A 19,887-nucleotide genomic window follows, 5' to 3' on the forward strand; every position below is an offset into this window, starting at 1 on the left:
CAAAAGTAATCTTCCAGCGGGCCTTGAGGTCCCAACATTAAAAGCAATTATTTTAAATTACAAAAGATATTTTATACACCTCTCTTTCTTCAAAAAACAACTCAACTTACAGTTAAATGCCTAAACAACTGGATAAGAAGTCCTCATTTATCATCAAAAGCATCACAACAGTCAGAAATAAACAGTATGGACTGCTTAGAAGATACAGTTCACTGATTAAATGACAGTCATGCTGGGTCAGTAGATTAAAAAAAAAAAACAAACAACAAAACAAACAAACAAAAAAAAAAAACAAAACCCAAACATTCAATTTGAGAGTGCTGATTAATGACAGACCAACTACATAGTATAGTTAGCTGGATTTTGAAAGCCAAATGCAGATTTATAAACAGATATTCAAACAGTAACATGTAATAAATGTAAATCCAATCTAGATCAAATATGCTGCTGCTGAACTCTTGACTTACCCTTTGAAACAAACCCTTGAGAACACTTGAGTAGGATTGAATGAGAATATTACAATGTGTTTTATACAATTAAACTATACTTCGTTGCCAAAGTAAACTTAACATTGATAATGTCTGCAAAGTTGGCGACCATCTGTCAAGCTATACTGGTGTTTGAATAAAGCATGAGTCATTAAGCCAGGCAAATATTAAAAATTATTCTGGGATTCCTCAAGTGCCTGATAGTAAGAGTATGTTCAAGGAAAAATGACTAAATGATACACGGGGATCTCCTTTTTAAAATTTTTATTATTTTTTAAACCTTCTATGTTCAAACCACTTGGTTTTTAACATTTCCAAGCCATTCATGATAAATTTCTTTTCACCCCAGAGCCTTTCCAATCTTGGAATAAGACAGACTGAGACAAAGACTGAAAAGGACTGAAAAGGACTGGTCAGCAGGCACACAAGCTCCTGCACTTGTTGCAAGCAAGAAGTCCATGAGAAACCTTGTGGGAGTTATGTATGCACATTTTGATTGCTCTTTTTGCTCTCTCTTCTTTTTAGTCAGCTAACTCCAGCCATTGTCCTGATTTTTTAAAATGGCTTATTTAAGAAACTTACCTTAAGTTCCAGAATATCTATGTTATAATGGCCAGCCAGAGTTCTCTGTCAATTGACATTAACAGTTATTAACAACCAGGGAAGTGAGTCACACATCGCATGGAGATGAAGTCCTGAAACCTTGTTGGGGATACTCAGAGCCCTGTGGCAAGTCCAAGTGACCAATCAAAGAAGCAAACAATTTTCATTATTTCAAAAGTGTTTCGGTAACCGATGAATCAGTCTAATTTCTCCTGAAGGTCAATCTCTAGAAATGTCATGTATAAAAAAGTACAGAAGGTGTGTCCAACCTGCAGCACAGCACAGACCATCCTGTGGCTGCCCTCTACCCTTCATCATCATGGTGGCTGCTCCATGCCACTGAGTGCTCAGTCCAACCCGGGTGCATACTTGACACTCTGAAACAATGCAGCATGGGTGGGCTATTAAGATTGTTTCAGCTAAAAACAGGAGATGGGTAGGGTGCAGTATACTGCTAACTCCACCCCTTGCAACTGCCATACATCCTCAGTCGCATCAGAACCTGCTAGTACAAAGTACTACATATTATGTGCAATTATACGAAGAGTAAAGTGCAATGATTGCCAATAATACTATTCCAGCCAGCCTGTGCTGTCTCACAAGAAAAGAGAACTCAAGAAAAGAAAAATCTTGGATGAAGGAAGAGTGTTCAGTGAAAGATGAACAGATGAGCACTTTCGTGTTGTGTTAAATAATATGGCTCTATGCTTAATTTGTAAAGAAACGGTGTCAGTTTTCAAAGACCGTAACCTGAAAAGACTTCATATGCCAAAACATGCTGCCAAATTTGATGCATTTCAGGAAATGTTTTGTAAAGACAAAATGGTGGAATCAGAAAAAGTGTGTCACCTCAATTTTTTTAATTTTTTTTTTAACGTTGTGATTCAAAAGGACTCATAAGAGCTCATCATGTGCTAGCAAATTTGATTGCAAAAAAGCAAAACATTGTTACATTATTAAGCAATACATGGGAAGCACTGCAGATATTATTTGTCCTGTTAAGAAAAAAAAAAAAAAAAAGAATCTTTTGAAAATCCATTTGACTCACCAGACAATAGCCAGAAGAACTGAAGAAATGGGAAAATCTGTCAGAAGAAGTTAGGTGAGGAAAGCTGCTGATTTTGAATTTTGTGCTTTGGTGATAGGTGAAAGTACTGATGCTACAGATGTGGCCTACCTTGTCACTTTCATTGGAGATAGTGATTACAAATATAACATTACAGAAGAAATGGCGCTTTTTGTGTGTGTGTGTGTATGTGTGTGTGCCATTAAAAGACATAACTATATCTCTTTATTTGTATAAAGTAGTAAAAACTACACTAATGTGTTTTTCTTTAACCTTTGTCAATGTATCTGGTACCACTATTGATGGCATCATGGCAAGGGTTGGTAAAACAGAATGATTCATAGAATTAATAGAAGACAACTCAATTGCTTCAAGCAGCTCACATTTGATGAAATACCACCACATTGCACATGATGAAATTTCTGTGCAAAAGCTTTAAAAATGGATAATGTCATGCAAAAGCTGTGAATTTCATAAGGTAAAATGAACAGAACCACTATCAATTCCAGGAATTCCTTAAAAGTATAGATGTTGATTATGGGGACATAATTTACATTTCTGAAGTAAGGTGGCTAAGTTAGGGCAAAATGCTAAAAAGACCTCATGAATGAAATCAGGTCATTTATGGAATCAAGAGGAAAATCTGTGTCAGAACATAAAGATGAAAAACTTCTCACAGATTTAGCACTTTTGGTGGATTTGACTGCTCATTCAAGAGTTAAACAAGTGTCTTCAAGATGAAAATCAACTAATGTGTGCTATGCTTCAAACCATAACAGTGTTCAAAATCAAACTTAATCATGATAAGCTCAAGTTATGACAAATAATTTTATTCATCTTGATACACTGTCTAAATAAAGTCCTGTGAACAGCAAAGATATGCAGCCCCTCTTTCCAATTTGATAAATCTGACAACAGTCTTCAAGATGAAAAAAAAAATCATCATTTTGGGGGTATATTTGCAACTTCATTTTTAGTTAACATAAACACATAACCTGCAAATTTTCAAACAGAATGTACAGAACTGCAATCATATCATGTCTCTTAACTGGACTTTTATAAAGCCTATCTCACAGAGAAAAATATCCCTCACTTCACAATCATGCCTTATTCGTGTCACTGCTTTTTTGGCGCTACATAACATTCATGAACAAGTATTTTTAAGTATGAAGTACAGGAAGAGTAAAATTTCTTTAAAAATTTCTGAGGAAAACCTTGAGAACTCACTAAGAAATGCAGTTCCTTCCATTGAACCAGACTGATACAATGTTTCACAAAAACAAGGTGAAACATCGCGTTTTATTTTTTTGTTGTTGTCGCTTTATTCTTATATTCTACTAAAATATATATATATTAAAAAATTAGATTTGTTACTTATATACATTAACAGTATTATATATTTTATACACAGCCTGACACAATTCCTCTTCACTCGATGCAGACCAGACAAATCAAAAGGCTGGACATCCATGATGTACAGCCCTGATAAACTACAAGTAGGATAATCAACTGCAACAATGCATAACACTTAAAATATCCTGTTGGAGGGAACCTATAGCAGTGCTGTCACTCATTCCTTTAAATCTGAACGATGCACATCCATAATGTAAAAATAATTTCAAAATTAGACCAGATTAGAGGCCTTGTATGGATGAGCAAGGAACCTGTGGATAAACTAAAAGGAAAGGAGGTCCACAAAATGTGGAAAAGGGGCGTGTCCACCTGGGAAAAATACAGGAATATTGCCAGGGTCCGTGTGGATGCAACAAGGAAGATTAAGGCCCTCTTGGGCAAAGGAGGTAAAGGATAAGAAAAAAGTTTTTTTTAAGTATGTCAACAGTAAAAGGAAAAATAGGGAAAATATGGGTCCCCTACTAAACGACATAGGTGCCTTGGTAACAGGGGATGCTGAGAAAGTGGAGATTCTAAATGCCTTCTTTGTTCTTTAATGCTAACATTAGCCCTCAGGAATCACAGACCCTGGAGGTAAGAAAGTGAGCATGGAGAAAGAGGACTTCCCATTCATCAAGGAGGATCTGGCCAAAATCAATGCACACAATTCCATGGGCCCCAGTGGAATGCACCCATGAGTGCTGAGAGAACTAGCACAGGTGACTGGTGAAACACGCTCTGTCATCTTCAAAAGGTCTTGGAGAACAGGAGAGGTGCCTGAAGGCTGGAGAATTGACAGTGACAATCTAGTCTTCAAAGAGAGCAAGACGGAGGATCCAAAAAACTACAGGCCAGTCTCTGAAAAAGTGATGGAACAATTTGTTCTGAGTACCCTCTCCAAGCAATTGAAAAATTTTATCAGGAATAGTCAACAGGGATTCATCAAGGGGAAAACATGCTTAACCGTCATGGTAGCCTTCTAAGATGTCAGGACCAGCTGTGTAGACTGGGGGGGAAAGGAGAAGGGGATGCTGTCTACCTTTACTTCAGAGAAGCATTTGATACAATCTCCCACAGCATCCTTGCTATGAAACTTAGAAAGTGTGGGATAGATAAGTAGACAGAGAACTGGCTTGAGAAATGTCTGACTGGCAGAGCTCAGAAGGCTGTTCAGCCTGGAGAAAAGAATGAGGAGGGATCTAATTAATGTTTACAAATATCTAATGGGAGGTGAAAAGCAAATGGATGAGGTCTGACTCTTCTTGGTGATGTGTAGCAATAGGACAAGGAAGAATGGCCTAAAACTTGTACACAGAAAGTTCCATAACTAAGATGTGGAAGAACTTCTTTATGGTAAAGGTGACAAAGCACTGGAAGAGGCTGCCCAGAGAGGTTGTGGAGTCTCCTTCAATGGAGATATTCAGTCTCCTTCGATGGAGATAATCAAGACCTGTCAGGATGCCTACCTGAGTGACTTCTTGTGGAGAAACATGCTTTAGGAGGGGTGCTAGCTCAATCTCTTTAGGTCCATTCCAATCCCTGCAATTCTGTGTTATTATTTGTGAAATAAGAGAAGCAGTAGCTAATGCTTTAACTGTTCAATTACTACTTCTACCTCTGTTGCCATCTGTCGTAAGGCAGCAAAATGTAACCAAATGTTGGTGGGAAGGTTCAGCCTCTACTGCCATAGCACCAATACGTGCCTCTGAAATTATGGGACAACGTGATGACTTTTATTCCAGTCTCTGGGAAAAGCAGCTTAAAACACTGACTTTATCAACTGCGCTGGATCTGAAGAACTGACCATAAACAACACCATCAAACTGAGATTTTTATCACTAGAGCAAGTTCTATTTCAACTGCTTAGGGCTGCAAACTGAGAATGCTGTCTGAATACATGTCTCAGTTGGATCCTGTCTGTCACTGAGCACCCACACCCTACGCCATGAATCCAGAGAAGAATGACAAGGGGGCAAAACGAAAACAGGGGGTATGTGGAGCTAAAATGACATATCATGGACCAAGAAGGTTCAGCAGCAGAGACCAGAATAAAATTTTGGCATTCTGATGAGAATGTGAAGTTCTCACTTAATCACAGGATCATAGAATTGTAAAAGCTAGAAAAGACTTCAAGGATCATCCAGTCCAACTGTCCACCTACCACCAATATTTTCCCACTAAACCATTTCCATTAGTATCATACCTGCATGTTTCTTGAACTCCTCCACAGTGACTCTACAAGCTCTCTTGGTAGCCTATTTCAGCACACAACCACTCTTTCAGAGAAGAAATTCTTTCCTAAATCCAACTTGAATGTTCCCTAGTCCAACTTGAGGCCACTCCCTCTAGCCCTATTGCTAGGAACGTGGGAGAAGAGGCTAATACCCACCTCACTACAACCTCCTTTTAGATAAGGTCTCCCATGAGCCTCTTCTTCTCCAGACTAAAAAATCACACTCTGCTCCAAGGCTGTAGTGCTGCTTGGAGTTGTTGTGGCCAAAGAGCAGGACCTGGCACTTTGTCTTGTTGAATTTCATTCTATTGATTGGATAGCTTAGCTATCCAGCCTGTCCAGATCCCTGTGACGGACTTTCCTATCCCAAGGCAGATCACCACTTCCTCCCAACTTGGTGAAGTTACATTCAGATTTGCTTAGTTCATCAATAAAGGTATTAAATAGGGCTGGCCTCTGTAGTGACCCATGGGGAACACTTAAAAGTCTTACAAGGAGTAGCTGAGAGAACTGAAATTATTTAGTCTGGAGAAGAGGAGGCTCATGTCAGATCTTTCAGCTCTTTACAACTACCTGAAAGAAGGATCCATCTGAAAGGAGTTCATAGCAATATGGGCATTGGCTTCTCCCAAGGAACTAGTGATGAGAGGCAATGACCTTACTTTGAATCAGGTAAGTTCAGGTTGGATATTAGGAAAAAAATTATTCTCAGAAAGGATGGTGAGGTATATGAATGGACTACCCAGAGAGATGGGAAATGGCCTCAAGTTGTACCAGGGGAGGTTTAGGTTGGATGTCACAAAAAAGTTCTTTACAGAAAGGATTGTTAAGCACTGGAATAGGCTCCCCAGGGAGGTGCCTGAGTCAACATCCCTGGATGTGTTTAAAAATCATTTGGATGTGGTGTTCAGGGACATGATTTAGCAGAGGGTTGTTAGTTACGGTAGTATGGTTAGGTTGTGGTTGGACTTGATGATCTTTAAGGTCTTTTCTAACCTGAGCTATTCTATGATTCTATAATTCTATGGTGGAGTAACCATCCCTGGCAGTTTTCAAGAAGAGGGCAGATGTAGATTTGAGGGATATGGTTTAGTAGTACAGTGGTGATGGGTCAATAGTTGGACTACATGATTTAGTAGTCTAACCTTAATTGTTCTGTGATTTTGTGAAAAGATGATCTACCCTCTTACCATTTACAATGCAGGGCTTGCTGCATTAATTCAAATACAAGGTTACACACAATGCTTGTAAGTATCTCAGAGGCCAGAAATGAAATTTGCCCTGGAAATTTAAGTGGCACAGAAATGCAGACAAAGAAATAACATGCAAATGTCATTTATAATCCAGGTAGAAACAAATCAGATACATCTTAAGCTAGTCTATTGTGCAAGCTAAGTTCAAACATTTAAGCATGCACCTTTAAAAAAACAATCATACTACTTTCCCCACCTCCACTGAACCTGAAGGCAAAAATAATTATCAAAGTCAGTTGTAGAAACCCCAGTCATAAGTATACCATCTCAAAGATACTCTTAGAAAAATTACATGATTACACTTTTTACATCTGTGTGAGAATCCTTGTCTATCACGTATAGAACAGATCAGAAGAGCATACTCTCTTCTAATTGTTTTCTGGGAGCAAGGGGTAGGAGAGAAGTAGATTGCATATATGCTTCCTGTTTACCAGCATCAAACAGGACTGTAGCAAAAGGAACCACATGAAGGAAATATTACCATGGTGAAGATCACAATGTCACTGCTAAAAATAGCATCTTGATCAAGAAGAATATTATGGTACTGTGGGGAAAAAACAAACAAACAAACAAAAAACAAACAAAAAAAACACACAAAAAACCCCCTCACCAAATCCATCTGAAAAAGTCAGTATTTGCACATATTTATGGTTAACTATACACTGAACTACCATCTGAACCCCTGCTTTTCGACATAAAGACACAAACATCCTGTTTTCTCTCTCTGTAGTTACACATGCAGCCCTGAAATGAATTTTGCATTTGACACCTCAGATGCAAATCTCAAGGCACTGTGTAGATGTAAGAGCAACTTATAAAATATTTGCTACTGAAAAAAACAGAGGCATAGCTATACTTACAATCACGTGAAAATATTCAGACCTTACTTCATGCCAAGGGAGAAGGGGGCTTAATGAAGCTTTCAAGAATTTTCTGTTATAAAACTTCTAGGACATCTGTATTTCAAATGGATTTTGATTCTAAATTTTCCCTATAAAACATGGGTGAAATTTTAAACTCTCTATACGGACATTTTTAGTGCCAACTCCTGGTTATAAGAAAAAAAGAAGGACGGAAGGAAGGACAGAAGGAAGGGAGGGAGGAAGGGAGGGAGGGAGGAAGGGAGGAAGGGAGGGAGGGAGGGAGGGAGGGAGGGAGGGAGGGAGGGAGGGAGGGAGGGAGGGAGGGAGGGAGGGAGGGAGGAAGGGAGGAAGGGAGGAAGGGAGGAAGGGAGGAAGGGAGGAAGGGAGGAAGGGAGGAAGGGAGGAAGGGAGGAAGGGAGGAAGGGAGGAAGGGAGGAAGGGAGGAAGGGAGGAAGGGAGGAAGGGAGGAAGGGAGGAAGGAAGGAAGGAAGGAAGGAAGGAAGGAAGGAAGGAAGGAAGGAAGGAAGGAAGGAAGGAAGGAAGGAAGGAAGGAAGGAAGGAAGGAAGGAAGGAAGGAAGGAAGGAAGGAAGGAAGGAAGGAAGGAAGGAAGGAAGGAAATATATTAAATCATTTATAAAACTTGCACATGCTTTCCTTGCTGCTTTTCATCTGGCAAAACTCTTTGGACGCTACTGACAAGAGTAAGATGTCATGGTGAAAACAGGTGTCATAAAATTGTTAATAAATACAGCTCATCACTTCAGCTGGCTTTCCACATTCTGCAAGAGTAATATTTTGTCTATGAAAATGATAATGCATGAGCTACACTTGAGTGTATTTTAGATAGCTAGCATCAATTTTAAAACATAATGTCCAAGCCCACAAGGCACAGAATAAAAATAAGTGGCTGAGTATAAGAGAAGTTAAAGTAACTTCTTAATGCAAAATTGTTAAGTATTGGCAAAATGCCTAATACTCTTGAGGGATTTTACAGTTTCTGTGTATAGTAGATCCTTTCTGGCATCAAGCCTAATACTCTCCAGGAAATTTTTGTAAGTTGCCTCAGGCCTTTATAACACATCGTCCAATATACATGTTGGTATCACTAGGTATTTACATTTTTTTTTGCTGTTGTTGCATATTTTGTTTTTAAACAAAGTTTTGAACACTTAAACTAAAAACTCTAAAAGTACACAGTCCATGTCACTGTTAATTACTGCTTCTACTGTTAATTTTCAGGAGTTTCCTGAAAATCATTTATTTTCAGGAGTTGACACATGACTGAAACATGGCAGATGGAAAAATAGAATAAATTAACCTGAAACAACTACACCAGAGGAATGACTTGCAGCAGGAATCCACCAACTTTTATGTTAAGTAGACCTTTTGTATATGCCGTAAAAGGCATAACAGAACCCAAAGAAAACCTCCTCAAATCTAACTAGGATTGCAGAACTAGATTACAACCTCTTCATCCAATGCCTAGACCTAATAGCAGAATTAAGTTCAGGAAGTCCCACATTCCCATCCATCAAGATCCTTCCCTGTTTGATCAAGAACGGATGTTACCAACAATTGTCAGAGCTATAATTAATGACTGCCCTGCCTTGATGGGTCATATGCTCCTTTTCAAACATGTCATGTCCACTGAAGGCTGGAAAATCTGTCACACTGGATACAATTAAGATCATTATCACTTAATCACTTTGCTGTACCTAGACACTGCCAATAAGCAGGCTTAAAAACTGCAGAAAATTGATTTAAAAGCAACAAAAACAACAACAAAAAAAAAACTGCTTAAAAAGAAAGTAAGACCTTAGTCAAGCTTTCTTTGTAAAGAACTGCACAGAATACTGATGAACAACTTGTTTTCAGGCTGTGCCAAGTGACACATAAAAACAACAGTACTACAGAGCAAAATAAGTGTGTAAAAAAGATTTCAAAGGAGGCTCAAGCTGCTTACTGATTAACACTTACTCACATAACAAATTTCACAGACCTGTGTAGTTACCATCCAGAAGTGAAACAAGGCTCTCGTGGACAATGGAGACAAATGATCCTTCCTAGTCAGGCTTAACAATTCTCACACAGCTTAACAGTATTGGAAGTGCTGTTCCTTCCAAAAGCAAAAAGACCCTCCCTCTCACCACTCTCCTGCCTTCAAACAATCTTTCTAGTTATAATACAGCCTCAGACACATACTAACATGTTGAGTAGAGCAGTTTTAGTAGGGCAACCAGGATGGAACAAAAGGTGAGCTCAGCTTCCAAGTCTTGGACTCCCTACATATGCAGCGTGATCTGCTGCTAGAGGCAACAGGGGAAGCAAGAAGATGGCTACAGCTCTCTTGACTGATAGCTGCTCACAATTTTGAGAAACTCCTACAAAATATACTAGTTCAAACCTCAAACACATAAATAAAGAAAACCAAAAGCCTTCTCATGTCCACCTGGCACGCCTCTGCTGTGTTGTAAGCTGGAAGTGCAGCAGCTACACCAGCTCCACAAACAGCACCACATAGGATAATAGGGATCACTGCAGAAAATCTCCACTAGACAAATTTGAGCTGCTTGAAGACTACAATATATTATCTAACGTTACAGGAAAAGCTGCTTTAAGCTTCAAATGAACTTCCATAAACACATCAGTGTGATTGCAGTGATTCAGACCAAGAATCCAGCTCCCCCAGAAGGACAGAACCCTCCACTGTCCCCAGCTAGACAATGATGAGGGAAACAGCCCCGGTGTCCTCCACTACCTAAACTGCCAGAATGTTTGTTTTTAATACCTCTCGATGGACTTCAGAAAAATATGTTCTCATTCATAGAGTGAGAGAACAGGTACAGGTGTGGAATACGTTGGCTGTCTGGAAAAAACATGATGTCTTCTGAAATATAGGGATTTTTATTACTATGTTAGTCACAATAGCCCTCAGGATGTGCCTGGATATCATCCAGTTCAAATTCAAAAAAAATATTGTCTGCACAGAGGAGTGAATAAAACAAGCAGTAGGAACAGCTACTAGGTTTTTAAGATGAAATACTGTTCAGATATGTTTATTTAGAGAAGATGAGTAATACATCTTCAAGTACATAACGTAGTCTGGATATCACTACAGTTGCAATCTTAACCATTCAAAGACTAGAACTTCTTTCAAAATTTACCATAGTAATAGAACATTCAGTGGAAAGTCGAATTTTTAAAATTACATTATTTTTCAGTACAAGATATCTGTCAAAACATCTGCACTGAAAAGAGAAGCTGATGACCAGTGATACCACCTTATGGACTTCAATCTTCCTCTGCTGTTCTCACCTCTTTCTGTTTATTTTTCCCTCATGTCTTTCCAACTCTGCCACCTGAGCAACTACTGTCAATAAAGATCTGCTTTCAAAGTCTGATCAAATCTGTTCAGTGTGAAACTGAATATTGATAGAAAGTGGTCAAATACACATATCAAATGAAATTAGAGACTGTAGACACTAGAGACACATTCTGTGTCAATTATTTTTACTATTATGCCTGCATTTTGCACCAAATTTCTTTGTGAAGATACTTTCTTGGGAACATACATCAGTGTCTGCTGAGATTTGCTTTGTGTCTCTGTATAGTACAAAAGAAGAGTAGGCTTTAGATTCTCATCATGCACAGAAGTGTAACAGTTTCTCTTAATGTGACTTGAGGTGGCATCCTTCCTAAAATAGTCTGTTATTTCCTTCTTCCCTATTGTGGTGCTGTCTATCCATTACTGAAAGAGAATAGGGAACTATTTTCTAAAACCACTAATAAGTCAGTCTGTTGTGTATATTGCTGCTTTTACTATCCTGTATGTTTTAAAGTTAAAACAACAACAACAACAACAACAAAAACCAAAAACAACAACAAAAAACCTATAAAAGAACCCATACTTCTGAATTGTGCAAACTTCTATAAAACTATTGACTTCTTGAGAAAAAGCTTTATTTTTTATTCAGATTAAATGCCATTCAGAAGACATTCCCTCCATGTAACAGCCACTAGAAAAGGACAAAATATGAAAAAACTGTACAGGCATTTGTTATATAAACAGTTTTTCTAGGTTTATAGTCTTATTTACAAGGCTTATACAGCATATCAGGAATCAAAGTGTTAGTAAATTAACTAGATGTGGCTAGGTGGAATCTTAGTTCTTCCATAGTGGATATACTTCTTTAACTTTGTAAGCAGTATTGTTAATAATTATGATTAATGCCAATCAATGGAAACACAGAACCTGAAGTCCATGGTATCTGAAGCTCATAGTATCTTCTTTGCATTCTATAGAATTTATGCTATTCTATAAATTCTCAAAAATAAAATCACAACATATTCTCTCATATATAAGTGTAATACTTTAAAATCCACTTGATGAAGGGCAACAGGGTACAGTTAAGGTCTATGTAGATCTCCTGTATTATATGACTACAGAAGAAAAATACAAAATATGCTTTTGGAAGACAAGTATGTGTATCCATTGTCATCACTCATCCTCTTTGTCTCCTTATCTCTTTCCCAGTTTTCCTCATTTGTTTTACAATTGTCACAGTCTCTTGTCTTTTCAATCACGTATTTATTACAAGCAAAAAATGTTCATACAGCAGTATTAATCACAAACTTCCCCAGTGTCAGCCCTTCTGCTGGAATCTCTATGGTTACACTGTGGTTACACAGAGTAGACCCAAACCCCCAAATACCAAAGACAATAAATTAGGTGATACTCTCCTTGCCATGTGATGATCTCTACAAAGTATACAGCTGGTAGAGCAACTGTTAATTCAGGCTGTTTCAGAAATGTAAAACAGAGATCAATGCTATGATGAGTTTAAACAAATCTCTTGGAACTGAGCTCTACCTGCAGACGAGGTGAGAGAAGTCTCTCCAGAGCTCACAGTGAGAAGAGTCCACTTCTTCTCTCTGCCAACAGCAGAAACTTGAAGCCAGATACTCTGAGGAATACCCACCACCACCACCACCACAGCAAGCACCAGTCAGAGGTCCCCCAATGGGTATGTATATGCATTACTATAGGCCTGACTCAGCAGAACACTCAAGCAGGCAGTTAACTTTCAACTCATTCTGAAACACTGCTGGTTTCAGTTTTGAGTGCCATGCTAAATAGATGGACTTAATGAATTTTAATGCAAACAAAGTGAAGAAGGAAAATCAAGAGAAGCAATACACACATATATAAAGAAATAAAAAAAGAAATCAGTCTTCTGCATTTGTAGAAAAAATTAAACTTTTATTGATATTTTAAAATATTTAATTCTTTTCCATCCATGAAATCCTCACATCTGTCTACACTAAGTTCCCAAAGTAAGGTATCCTGATTCCTCGAAAGTAGCGTCTCAATTTCCAGTACGACCAGAATCAGTAATTACTGAAATCTAAAAGTTCTCTTTACAACCCAAGAGCAGACAAGAAAGTAATTCCAGATAAACATGTAAAACTCTGATGTAAAAGAACTTACCCACTGAGGACCAGCCTACAAATCTTGTGAGAGCTACGTTTCATTATCATCTACAGCATACACAGTAGTTCCAAAAACTGGATTGCAAACCTATAGTTAAGACCTGCTCCAAGGTGCTCTACAGCTTTCCTCATCTAAGTACACTAACAAACTATGACTACACTGCTGCTTTCATGAATAAGCAGTTGTTAGTCATGGATGGAAAGCTGTGTTCATGCATCCAAGACAGAATATTTCTGACAGGACTCACAAAATTCTGTCTCTACAGAGCACAAAGTGACTATTCGGATCTGTTGAGTTATGTTAGAAAAGCAAAGTAAAACTATACTGTTTATAAGGAAACACAGGACATCTTAGGGTGTATGAGCAACTGCTGTAAATTACAATGTTCCTAGCCATAATAAGAAATGAATTACTTTAGTGAAAAATAGTAAAATATTCTCTTTCCATATCTCTTCTGATGCAGTAAAAGAATGCTAAAGAAGAGACAGGATTTCATCAACTAAAACTGTTATCATCTAGGTATAAAATACTGGAGAAGAAATGTTATTACCTGTGCATAGAGAAAATATGTTTCCAAATTCCTGCTGTTTTGTCATCAAAGACTGTGGGTCTGGACCTTGTAATAAAGGCTTCCTATTTGTAACCACTTGTCTCCTGGGACTTAGAGCAGGAGGGTGAACTGTGCTGTTAATGATGCAGTTCTGAGGACCTACCTCTCCTGCCAAGAGCTATCTTTGAGCGTACACTGGTGAACATGTTTCCAATAGCTGGGCTTGGGCTGCTGCTACCTGAAGATGGGTAGGGCATTTCTGCATGAACTCTGATAAGTGGAATCTCCAGTCCACTGAACAACACAGGTACATGAGGAGTACCCATAGTCTGGTGCCTCATACCAAATGATCTCCTGTTCACTTATAAGCTGTTGATGTAATCCAAGAATATTTGTACAGAACAAAAGCTATGACTGACATCAATCCAAAGTCAGTAAGTAATGCAGTAAGTAAATACGTCTGTTTAAAAAAAAGAATACAAAAGAAACAAACAAACAAACAAACCCACAGATGTTGTAGTAAATATCACCAAACAAAAGCAAGGTCTGCCCAGAGCTCAAAGCTCTGTGACAACACTGGCTCCAAGCAACAAAGTAAAAGTGTTACAGGGATGGTCAGGGAGAAAGAACAAAGCTAAACAAAGACTCACAGCTTCACAGCTTTAACACAAAGAGAACCTGCCCCTTCAAAAGCTGAAGTCTGCAATAAGGTCAGATACCTTCACATTAGCTAAACCAGCCATGAAATGAAGTGAATGCTAAGCAAGTGAAAGTATGCAGCCAGAACTGAAAAGACTCTCTTATAGACTGTGGTCACTATGATGAACAGGCTATCTCTCCTTTTCCTGTCACCTCTTTGGTCTGTTAATTAAAATGGCGTTGCAAAGCAAACACAGCAGGGCAGCACTATGTAGATGTTGACAAAAAAGGAAAAAGATAACAATTCACATTCTAAAGAATGTACACACAAGATAATGGAGAGGGAAAAGCAAAACCATAGAAATGTCCCCGGCCCTCCCAATTCTGATGGGCATTAACCAGCAAGCACAGCGTGGCAGTATTCAAAAACATAACTGCAGTCCCTGCAAAAGCAGACTGCTATTATAAATCTGCAGATGTGCTCTAACTTAGACATCATCATTCAGCTGCAGATTTTCAAGATGATCTTCCAATTTATGCCAATAATTTTGCAACTCTTTCTACTAAGACACTTCTATTTAGTTTTCCTGTTTCTTCATTCTTAAAAGAGAAAACTAGTAAAGGGTTTGAGTGATCTCCTCAGCCATGACTTAACAAATGACAGCATCAAAGAATCATAGAATCACAGAATCATATAATCAGCAAGGTTGGAAAAGATCTCCAAGATCTAGTCCAACCATCCACCTACCACCAACATTTCACTATGATCTGTGTCTCTTCGTAAAACATCTGAACATTTCCAGAACACCTCAACTAGATGTAGAAATTTCCTGGCCTAAAAAGATTTGTAGAAAAAAAGTTGTCCTCAGTGTAAATCACTAGGCTAAGATGTCGCACAGATTGGGTAGTATCAGCCCTAACTCAACTGAATAGTACATGCCCAACTTTAATCACTAGGTCCCTATGTTTAACATTAAGTACATGTTCAAGTAGTCTGTTGAATCATTGATTCAGTATCTGGTTAACTTTTTTAGATACACAAATTAAGTTGATAGGAATAAAACTGAGGTTCAGCTTCAATAATGGTTTTCATTCATGTATATATTATGGTTTGAACCAAACATTACAACTTCTTTGCAGCAAATCACTGAGCTGTAACTTTTATCTTCAGCACACGGTTCCCCACACTGAAGCCAGTAAAGTTATGATCAGTGTATTCATGTTAAACTCTTGATTTCCTACAGTGTTCCAGTTTTCTATATGAACTGTCAAAACAAAACAAACAAAAAACCCAACCAAAAAACCCAACCAACCAACCAAACAAAAAAACATAACACCAAACATGCCTTTTGCAAAACTCCATTCATAGCACATCTCCAGAATAGAGTAAAAGTCATCTAAGTGATTGTAGAGGTAGATAAACATGCACAGATACTCACACAAAATACACTACACATTAAACTCATTGACAATGAAAGATGTATGCATATTACATTCAAAGGCAAAAGCAACACCCTGACTGACATTTTTAAGAAGAGATACCCTATTGACACTGAAATGGTTACAAAATATGTATTCTAAATATTATCTTTCCTTGTTATATTTGTGTATCACAGGAATAAAACTCATGTATACAAATTAAATGCAGTATTATTAACTGTTATGCCTAGCTGGAGCGCAAATCACTCTTTTCAATTCAACTAAGGACAGGCAGATCTGAATGTTCTGAAATTCTCAGTTTGTTTTAAAAGCAGAATGTACCTTGCCATAACACAGGTGATTAGCTCCTTCGAAAAGGACACATAAAGGCAGCTGTTTCACTGGCAAGGCAATATAGCATGGCCCTATATATTGGCTACAAACGAAGAGCATTCTTGTCAATAATCCTTGTCTGCAAAAAGTACTAATATAATCAAAGAAATACATGGCAAATGCATCAGCTTTACTTAGAATAAGTGCCTTTAGTTTTATCAACAAAACTACGCACAGTTTACACAGACCTGCCAGCTCGGGTAAAATCCAGGTCAAAGCTGGTTGGTCTCCCTGCTGGACTTTATTTCACAACGATGAATACAGTTCTGTGCTGTCTTTGCCTCGCTTTTGTCATTGTCTACTGCTATTTTTCCGCATTTGGAGAAAAGGCATCTGGGCCTGTAATTTCTTCCCTCAAGCCAGTAAGATGTATTTTGAACCATTTGGTCAGCAAGTGCCCTCAATACAACTCTTGTTCATTTTGATGAAAGCAGAAACAAGTTATTTCTCTAGAATTAACTTTCATTTTCCTGATTCTGTAATGAAGAAGTATAACATTTCTTTAATGTGCAAACAAAATATTAAGACATCTTGGAGAGAGTTACTTTCCCCATCTTTTAAAATGATTATTTTGCAGTAATCTTAGTATTATTTATTTGGTCACAAATGCCCTTTCATTGATTTCATTTGTTCAGTACTAGCTTCCATTAAAATGCTATTCTCATATGAAAGCCAGCAGGGCCAAACTGATTCAAACCAAAACACTGGATATACCTAGAGGTGCATTAAAGCATATGTAACAAACTGAAAACCAGTAGGATGCTAATTATGTTCTAACAGTCTATCTGACCTTCACATCATAAATAGCTCCTAGTTATAGTGACTTACATGACACTTTGAAATGCTGAATAAGACTGAAACATACATAAATTAATGATACAAGAATACCAAAGAAAAGAATATTACAGTTGTGCTAGATGAATTATTTTCCTGTACCGAAGAAACACAACCACTTGCCACCTTTCAGTGACATATTTCTCTCCATCAATGAGACACTGCAGTGCATGAGTCTTACTCATGCTGATGTCAAAAGAAACATAATTAGGTTGATTGCTTCTGAACTCTCCTTTTTTTAAGCTGACATTACTCAAAGCTTTATGACTGTACCTCTATCAATAACAAAATGACAACAAAGTTGCTCAAAACCCACAACAATGATTTAAAAATCCACTTTCATAAAACCATGTAGTGAAACTTTAAGTCAGACTGAATCCCTGGAAAATGTGATTAGTAACCCTTCAGAAAGAAAAGCAAAGAATTTACAAACCCATGCCAGCTGCACAGTATGCCACTCCACCTGCTGTTCAGTGCAGTTTAGAAAGAGCTGGCTTACCACTTCACCCACTGAAGTAGGAGGTAAAAACCCTTCAACTCCAGTAAGACCTGAGTCAGACTGCTCCAGAGGGCGGTTTAAGAAGATGCAAAGAATCTAGCTCAGGAGATATGCAGTCATGTGACATTTATCATGACATTTATCAGACATGGGCACTGTGCATCGGGTAGCAAGCACTATCTCAAAACAAAGAAGACTGAAGAATCCTTACTTCAGTTCCATAGTGGCTGCCATGCACCATGGGGAGCAGATATGGTCACCTCCCTTAGTGCTCCTGGACTGTGTGCTGCAGGACTGTGCCCAACATGAACAGGATCAGTCTCCCCCCCAAACACCTGCCCCATCTCAACACCAGTCCAGGGGAAAGCATCAATGACAGGCTGTCTCATCTCAGCCTCACTATAGTCCTGTGCCTGCAGAAACAGGACCCTGGAAGCTCCTGTTGTTGCTGTGCCCTGCAGCTGTGTGTGACAAGCATGTGCCCAGGCAGAGGTGCCAGCCCCTGACTTCATAACTCATTTTCTGAAAAGCACGTGCACACCAAATGAAGCACTGGTATGATGATAGCTGTACAGGTGCTACACAGGCACCTGGCTATTGCTCACAATCAAAACAACTGCAGTGATGGGTTTTCCTTTTCCTTCCCAAGGGAAGGAGCTTCAACTTTAAAAAAAATGAATAAAACAGAGTTCTGGAAATTAAGGTTGGGACAGCATGCAGATTAGGAATGACAGCTGCAGTAAAGAAAGATAATATGGCTTCAAAACTTAAACTACAAATAAGCCTCCCCTTCACAGAAATTACACAAATCTTTCTGACCTTCCATGCTATCTGCTATCTCAGAAGCCACGCACTGCTGAGAATAGCAGGTATCCCACAGAGCATCCATTGTTTTGGCAGCTCATGTTTTTTTCACAACACCTGTACTTTCGGACTGCCACCGGGGGTTGATTTCCAAACCACAGTACCCTGATGATACCTCACTTCTGTTTAATGCAGATGGTCGGCCGAGGAAAGCAAGGGGATGGATGTACAGCCTGAGGGTTTTCTGGTTCTCCAAGAGTAGCAGAAAGCCTTCTAGATAAAGCATCAATAAGCCAGGAATAAATAAATAAATAAATAAATAAATAAATAAATAAATAAAACGGAGGAAGTTCTCTGCAGCACTGTAAGATGACCAGCCTCCAAACATAACTGAGTTTTTCAGAGCTAGCATAATAAAATATACTAATTACTTATTGCTTGCATCACTGTAATTCCTGGGAAGATTAGTCACAGTAAGGAATGCCTTTGTGCAAGGCACTGTACAAACACAACACAGAACACAGCCACTGCTAGTGCTGCAACTATCACCAGAAAGACAGCCGTTAGCAGGGGGACAGGATGATGTATGCCCTCGTGCAATTGGGACTCAGCACTTTCACCACTCCACTACGAAAACTTTCTCAGGTCTTTACGATAGTAACTAGAATCTCCTCAATCTTTTCTCCTCTAGGGCTGAGGGCAGCAAGGCAGTACTACTGCAAGTGGCTGCTGCAGCACAAGAGCACGAACTTTCCAGGAGCGGTGTTACTCTCATTAGGCTGAGCTACAAACTTCGGGAAGCTGCTGGAGAAACTCTGCACAACCTGGCGGCAGCGTGCTCCTATCCAAGGCATGCTTTGCGATGTGCTGCTGACAGTTGCAGCACCTTCACACGCTGTGGCTTTTGCGAAACCCGACTCTTGCGCCTTGTACTCACGCCGCTGCCCCGCTCGCGCTGCCCATCATGACTTTGGACCCTCCAGGAGCGCGGCCTCAATTGCTGACACTGCAGCATCAGCAGAGGAGAGGGTGCGAGTGCAAGCAGGACCCGACACGGCACCGGCGGCGTCCCCGTGGGAGGCACAGCCACGGGGCCAGAGGCACCTGCCCCGGTGTCCTGCTGCCGCTACCACGCTCTTCTGCGGGCAGATGTCCTAGGAGATGGCCACCACCCCCCGCACAACGCCCACACACCTCGCAGCTGAAACTTCAGCAGCTTCAGCCCGGGCCAAAAGCTGCCCGCTGTCTCGGGGGAGAAGGGCGCAGCTGAAAGCCGTGAATGTCGCAGCTATGATGCCAGGGACGCTGAGCTGCCCGGCCGCAGCGCTGCCCCTCGCAGTACCGTGCCCGGCTGACGTC

General features: G+C 39.4%; 1 protein-coding gene across 2 annotated transcripts in view; it reads right to left on the minus strand.

Annotated features, from left to right (window-relative positions):
- The window catches only part of GLIS3 (GLIS family zinc finger 3), a 146,181-nt gene that overhangs the window by 125,912 nt on the left and 382 nt on the right, over positions 1 to 19,887 (minus strand). Inside the window, exon 1 of one of the 2 annotated variants that reach the window (XM_072358973.1) lies at positions 19,723 to 19,884. The exons of the other annotated variant lie outside the window; for it this stretch is intronic. The gene's annotated coding sequence lies outside the window, so the exon portion shown is untranslated. Of the gene's footprint in view, positions 1 to 19,722; positions 19,885 to 19,887 lie in introns of those variants that run through there. 2 annotated transcript variants of the gene reach the window in all.

The sequence above is a fragment of the Excalfactoria chinensis genome, chromosome Z (assembly GCF_039878825.1).
Source record: "Excalfactoria chinensis isolate bCotChi1 chromosome Z, bCotChi1.hap2, whole genome shotgun sequence".
NCBI classification, from domain to species: domain Eukaryota; kingdom Metazoa; phylum Chordata; class Aves; order Galliformes; family Phasianidae; genus Excalfactoria; species Excalfactoria chinensis.